This window comes from Homalodisca vitripennis, unplaced genomic scaffold, assembly GCF_021130785.1.
Source record: "Homalodisca vitripennis isolate AUS2020 unplaced genomic scaffold, UT_GWSS_2.1 ScUCBcl_26;HRSCAF=621, whole genome shotgun sequence".
NCBI classification, from domain to species: Eukaryota; Metazoa; Arthropoda; class Insecta; order Hemiptera; family Cicadellidae; genus Homalodisca; species Homalodisca vitripennis.
Window position 1 is genome coordinate 156,837 of NW_025776160.1, and position 6,065 is coordinate 162,901.

Genomic DNA, 6,065 nt, shown 5'->3' on the forward strand with positions numbered 1-6,065 from the left:
GTTTTTATTGTTCGGTTTCCTTAAAATGTAAAAAACGTGATCGCGTATTTATGTTGTTCTTCACTAATCTAAACTGCAGTATGAGTGTCATGTGCCAGAGGTAGGAACAAAGTTTAATATCTGAATGGATTGTTTGGAGAAAAAGTATAAAGGCTTAGAGTTAAATTAAATAAATTTTGATCACCAATCTTTAATGGTTCTGAATGAATTAAAATAACGTCAGATAAGATGGAGGTTACTTTGTTTTTCGATACTTATTATCTTGGTCTTTTACTGTTTTCACTCTTGGGAACAACACACACAAGTAATGATGATTATTTAATACCTCAGCAATTGTAGGTATAACAAGTTTATTAGCGAAATAATTAAGTTAAAGTAGAATTACATCTGGGCAGCCATGCGGTCATCCAGAGGGAGCAGCCTACACCACTAACCACCGATGTTGAAATATTGAGGCAAAGGACTGGTAGATAAGTCTAGTTTACTACGGAGGAGCAATACTTCCAAGATGGTATAAGATAATATGGAATTGTTTTAGGAGCGCTCCAATCTCCACCCTCACCCTTTCTGAATATACCGTCGATCAAAAAGTTGTAATTTAATTCTTCTTACGCCTCAATTATATTAACAAAGAAGTAATAACAATTAATTCATCACAAGAACAAAGTATTTTTATCCCTCCAGGAACAATTTAAATGAAGATGGCTGTTAAAGTAATAAAGAAAGGTTCTCAGTAAAGTAATCCAATTAGATCCAAAAAGGTCCGTCCGCGTTTCAATCACAGTGGATGTAGAATATTATTTATCCTTGCAAAAATTTATTTTGCCTAGAATATTTTATACTTAACTGATTTTATTCTACTTTTTTGAAATCAATGTTTATTTTTTTAATAGATAAGTCAAATTCTAAGATTCAATTAAATTAAGCCATGTTGTTATTTCCGTAATATTCCTAATAAATCGACCAAAAAGGTTATATCACTGATCTCAGATTTAAAATTAATTGTATATGTATCCAATTTAGGTAAATATGATGTGAATATTTTACATGCCGATTACGTAGTTCAGCTTTTACTACCAGATAAAAAAAATTAAATCTGATAATCAGCATACTTTGACTTGTGAATTAACCTGATGATGCTATATTCCATAGTATTCCTTTAGGTTGAATACTTCTTAGATTTTAAACTTTATTGAATACGATTGAATAGAAAACCCTAAAATAATACATAGAACTAATGCAGAACTTGTTCAGTTACTGATTATTTCTGAGTTGTTTCGGTATAATTCTTGTAGTATCATTAAACTCATATTCTAAATTTTTTTAAAATAAAACACTATCCACGCGTGTCCCAAAAGCTTTATTATATTAGACGAGAGGAAGTACCCGTGAGATTGTACATCAGTCGGATGGAACAGGCAACCTTTCTGTTATATCAATTAGCACACTAAAAGATCAGCTAGTTAGCAAGTGGTTATAAGGCTTAGTGGTTAGATTTATTTAGGTTTACGTAGTATTTCCTGTACATTCTTTATTTAAACAAATTTCTGCAAAATAAATTTTGTAAACTAAAATAAACTTTCAAAGATTTTCTTAAATTTAGCATACTTTTTACCAGTATAGAGAAAATTTTTTTAGTTAAAAATAGTTTTTTTATATAGTGACGAAAAACATTTAAATGGGGGATAGTAATTAGAAATCGATGAATCCAAAACGTTAACTGCAAACGTAATCGCAAATAAAAGTGTAGATTTAAAATTAAATAACTTAAAGTCAAAATTAAATCTAATGTTTTTAGAGAATAGTGGAGTAGAATATCATCTGCATACTGCAAAATTCATCCTTGCATTAGTGACGGTCCTTTCATTGGAGTAGAGCATGAAGGGAATAGTAGTTAGGGTCCTTGATTACAGTATAACTAATTTATATTGAAATAGATGCGTGGTTTGCAATTTGGAGAACTTGAGCATGTGACTTAAAATGTAACTAAGCAAAGAGAGAGGTACTTTAAAGCATGAGAATATCATCGAATCTCATGCTTAAACCGATGATATTCTTTAGTCTATATTGAGAAAATAACATTTTCTATGCCAAAAAGAAACACATATTCTGTTCAAGCTTTGTCCACCTCTTGATGTAGATTGTAAATATACAGAATATATTGTGTGCTACTCAAAGTAATTTCCCAACAGAGACAACACTTAATAAATATTTATAAAAGTTGTCGGGTTTAAATAGACGGACGGACGTGGTGAGTCCACACATGAATGTTTCATTGTTACCCAAACTTTATTTTGTCGAGTATTCACTGCCACAATATTTACTTGTTGCATATCAATTTCTGTTTAATTATATGGAGATTAGGCTCTACACTAGTCCTGTTATGTATAAAATAACAAAGAATTATTGAATTGAATAATAATATGAAATTTTTATAACATTAAAAGTGTAGCTCACGCCTCCAATACTACACAATGTTACTTATATTTTACATATAACATTTAAAAAATAATCATTAGTAAGAAAATCAATACTTTCCCAAAATAATGTATTTTGTAACGGCCACCCACACATATCAACAACTATAACACAAGCAATCTGTCTGTTATGTTCATTCATTTCGGAAATGACCTATACAAAAGCAATGTGTTTATTCTATACTCATAAAAGCTACTGCATAAACACATTACAGCATATAAAAATAATTTAATAACAATACAAGTTATTAAATAATTAAGTTATGAAATTTTCAAAATTCACCGTTACTTTATTTGATTTAACTAAATATAAACTTTATTTTTATATATACATATAGCATACTGTGCTGTCATAGAATATTACCTCATGTATTTTTAATGACATATGTTTTTATTTAGTACAAAATTGTTTATGTTACTATTGTTATTATTACTTTTATTCAGTTGTGTGAGTCCGAAGATGTACTCTTTGAGTACTAAAGGCCTCACAAAAATAAAAACTTTATATTATTGGAGAGTTTGTTTAAATTAATAACTAATATAAGATTGTATTGTTTAAAAAAATTAAATTTGTGGTGTCTTTTAAATCTTGGCGTCTTTCTGGTGGAACGATAAGATCCATACTTGTCTATAATGCTTGCTTCATGTAAATCGATGCCTTATCAATGCATCTAAAAATTCTAATTAGTGACGTATAGCACATTTTTAGAGAGCATGCAAACAAATCTGTTAGTATAGATCAAAATAGGTAACCTCCAACCAAGGAATACTTATTTCCAGATTAATTTTTCCCTTAGAACTCCTTCCACTCCAACTTGATCTGAGGCGTAGTTGCCAGGCACCCTTATAGATTTCATGACGTTATCAAACAAGAGGCGTAAATTTAGAAACATGTTACAGTAAAGTAAATATAGGCAAAAATGTATATATAATTTGCAAATTACTCTAATTAAAAATTTTCTAAATATTTTACGGTTCGCTTAGCAAAAAACTCAAAATAATATTGAAATTTTATGACTAATTTAATTATCATTGAAGTTTCAAAAAATAATTTTAATATTAGCCTATTAGGAAGTAATTATCTAGGTAATTAAAATACAGTTGGGTTATATAATGTTTTGAGTACATTTATTTCGGAAATCAAGCAGGATATCCTTTTAGTGCATTTTAGTAACAAATAAAAAAGATAATTATAAAATTGTAGTTGAAAAGAAGTATATCGCTTTTATAATCATAATCCTACTTTAATGTTGACTTAACCCTGCCCAATTTCAAACTATAACAAAGGTATTAGCGAACAAAGATGGTGGCTTTATCTCGGGAATATTAAACTTTAATCTTGTATCAGATAAATCTGTTTTGCAGCGACGAGACAGAAATTTGTTATCATGGTGTGACAAGGGTTGGGGTGAACAAGGGATGGTGGCTTAATCTCGGGAATATTATTCTTTAATCCTGTATCAGATAAATCTGTTCTGCAGCGATGAGACAGAAATTTGTTATCATGGTGTGACAAGGGTTGGGGTGGACAAAGGATGGTGGCTTTATCTCGGGAATATTATTCTTTAATCCTGTATCAGATAAATCTGTTCTGCAGCGATGAGACAGAAAGCTTTTATAATGCTTTGACATGGGTTGGGGTGAACAAAGGATGGTAGCTTAATCTCGGGAATATTATTCTTTAATCCTGTATCAGATAAATCTGTTTTGCAGCGACGAGACAGAAATTTGTTATCATGGCGTGACAAGGGTTGGGGTGAACAAGGGATGGTGGCTTAATCTCGGGAATATTATTCTTTAATCCTGTATCAGATAAATCTGTTGTGCAGCGATGAGACAGAAATTTGTTATCATGGTGTGACAAGGGTTGGGGTGGACAAAGGATGGTGGCTTTATCTCGGGAATATTATTCTTTAATCCTGTATCAGATAAATCTGTTCTGCAGCGATGAGACAGAAAGCTTTTATAATGCTTTGACATGGGTTGGGGTGAACAAAGGATGGTGGCTTAATCTCGGGAATATTATTCTTTAATCCTGTATCAGATAAATCTGTTCTGCAGCGACGAGACAGAAATTTGTTATCATGGCGTGACAAGGGTTGGGGTGAACAAGGGATGGTGGCTTAATCTCGGGAATATTATTCTTTAATCCTGTATCAGATAAATCTGTTGTGCAGCGATGAGACAGAAATTTGTTATCATGGTGTGACAAGGGTTGGGGTGGACAAAGGATGGTGGCTTTATCTCGGGAATATTATTCTTTAATCCTGTATCAGATAAATCTGTTCTGCAGCGATGAGACAGAAAGCTTTTATAATGCTTTGACATGGGTTGGGGTGAACAAAGGATGGTGGCTTAATCTCGGGAATATTATTCTTTAATCCTGTATCAGATAAATCTGTTCTGCAGCGATGAGACAGAAAGCTTTTATAATGCTTTGACATGGGTTGGGGTGAACAAAGGATGGTGGCTTAATCTCGGGAATATTATTCTTTAATCCTGTATCAGATAAATCTGTTCTGCAGCGATGAGACAGAAACTTGTTATCAAGCTGTGACAAGGGTTGGGGTGAACAAAGGATGGTGGCTTAATCTCGGGAATATTATTCTTTAATCCTGTATCAGATAAATCTGTTCTGCAGCGATGAGACAGAAACTTGTTATCAAGCTGTGACAAGGGTTGGGGTGGACAAAGGATGGTGGCTTTATCTCGAGAATATTAAACTTTAATCCTGTATCAGATTATAGCTGTACTGTAGCGATGGGACAGAGAGCTATTGTCATCATTCACTGACAAGGGTTGGGGTGAACAAAAGATAGTGGCTTAGTCTCGGGAATATTAAACTTTAATCCTGTATCAGATAAATCTGTTCTACAGCGATGGGACAGAAAGCTATTATCATCTTGCATTGACAAGGTCGGGGTAACAAAAGATGGTGGTTTTATTTCGGGAATATTAAACTTTAATCCTGTATCAGATTATAGCCTTTCTGCAGATTATGCACTGACAAGGGCTCTAATACATTAGAACAGAATAATTTATACTCGTATGCAGTCTCATGGAAATAAGACCTAATCCTAAACATGCTGTGAATATCCTTCTTTACTACTCAATATTACCGTCATGGTGGGAGATTATATTTATAGATAAATCGCACCATTGGAGAACTACTCGGTTTTACCCTTTGGTGTCCTCAAATATATTTTTTTTTTTTATACAGGGTGAGGCAAACCACCCGTACAGTACGTATAGCGGCCAAATCAAACGAGGTAGATTATTCGTAACAACTTAAACCCCTCTATTTCCACACCAAAGAATTTGGAGAAATTATTTTGAAATCTCTAAAACTCCCCAAAAGTAGTTTTTGGGGGGTAGGGGTGGTTTTTGGAAAATTTTCAAATGTAAAGGTATGTTGAGTTATACCTCATTTTAAAGGCATTTCTTCACTGATTATTTTTATACAAGAAGTTTGAACTTATCTTGCCGCTTATGTACAGGGTACACCAAAACGTTAAAAAATCAGGGGTTTGTGGGTAAATTTATTGCAACTACCTGCAAAAATGTAGAGAGACGATATTTTTATTGAAA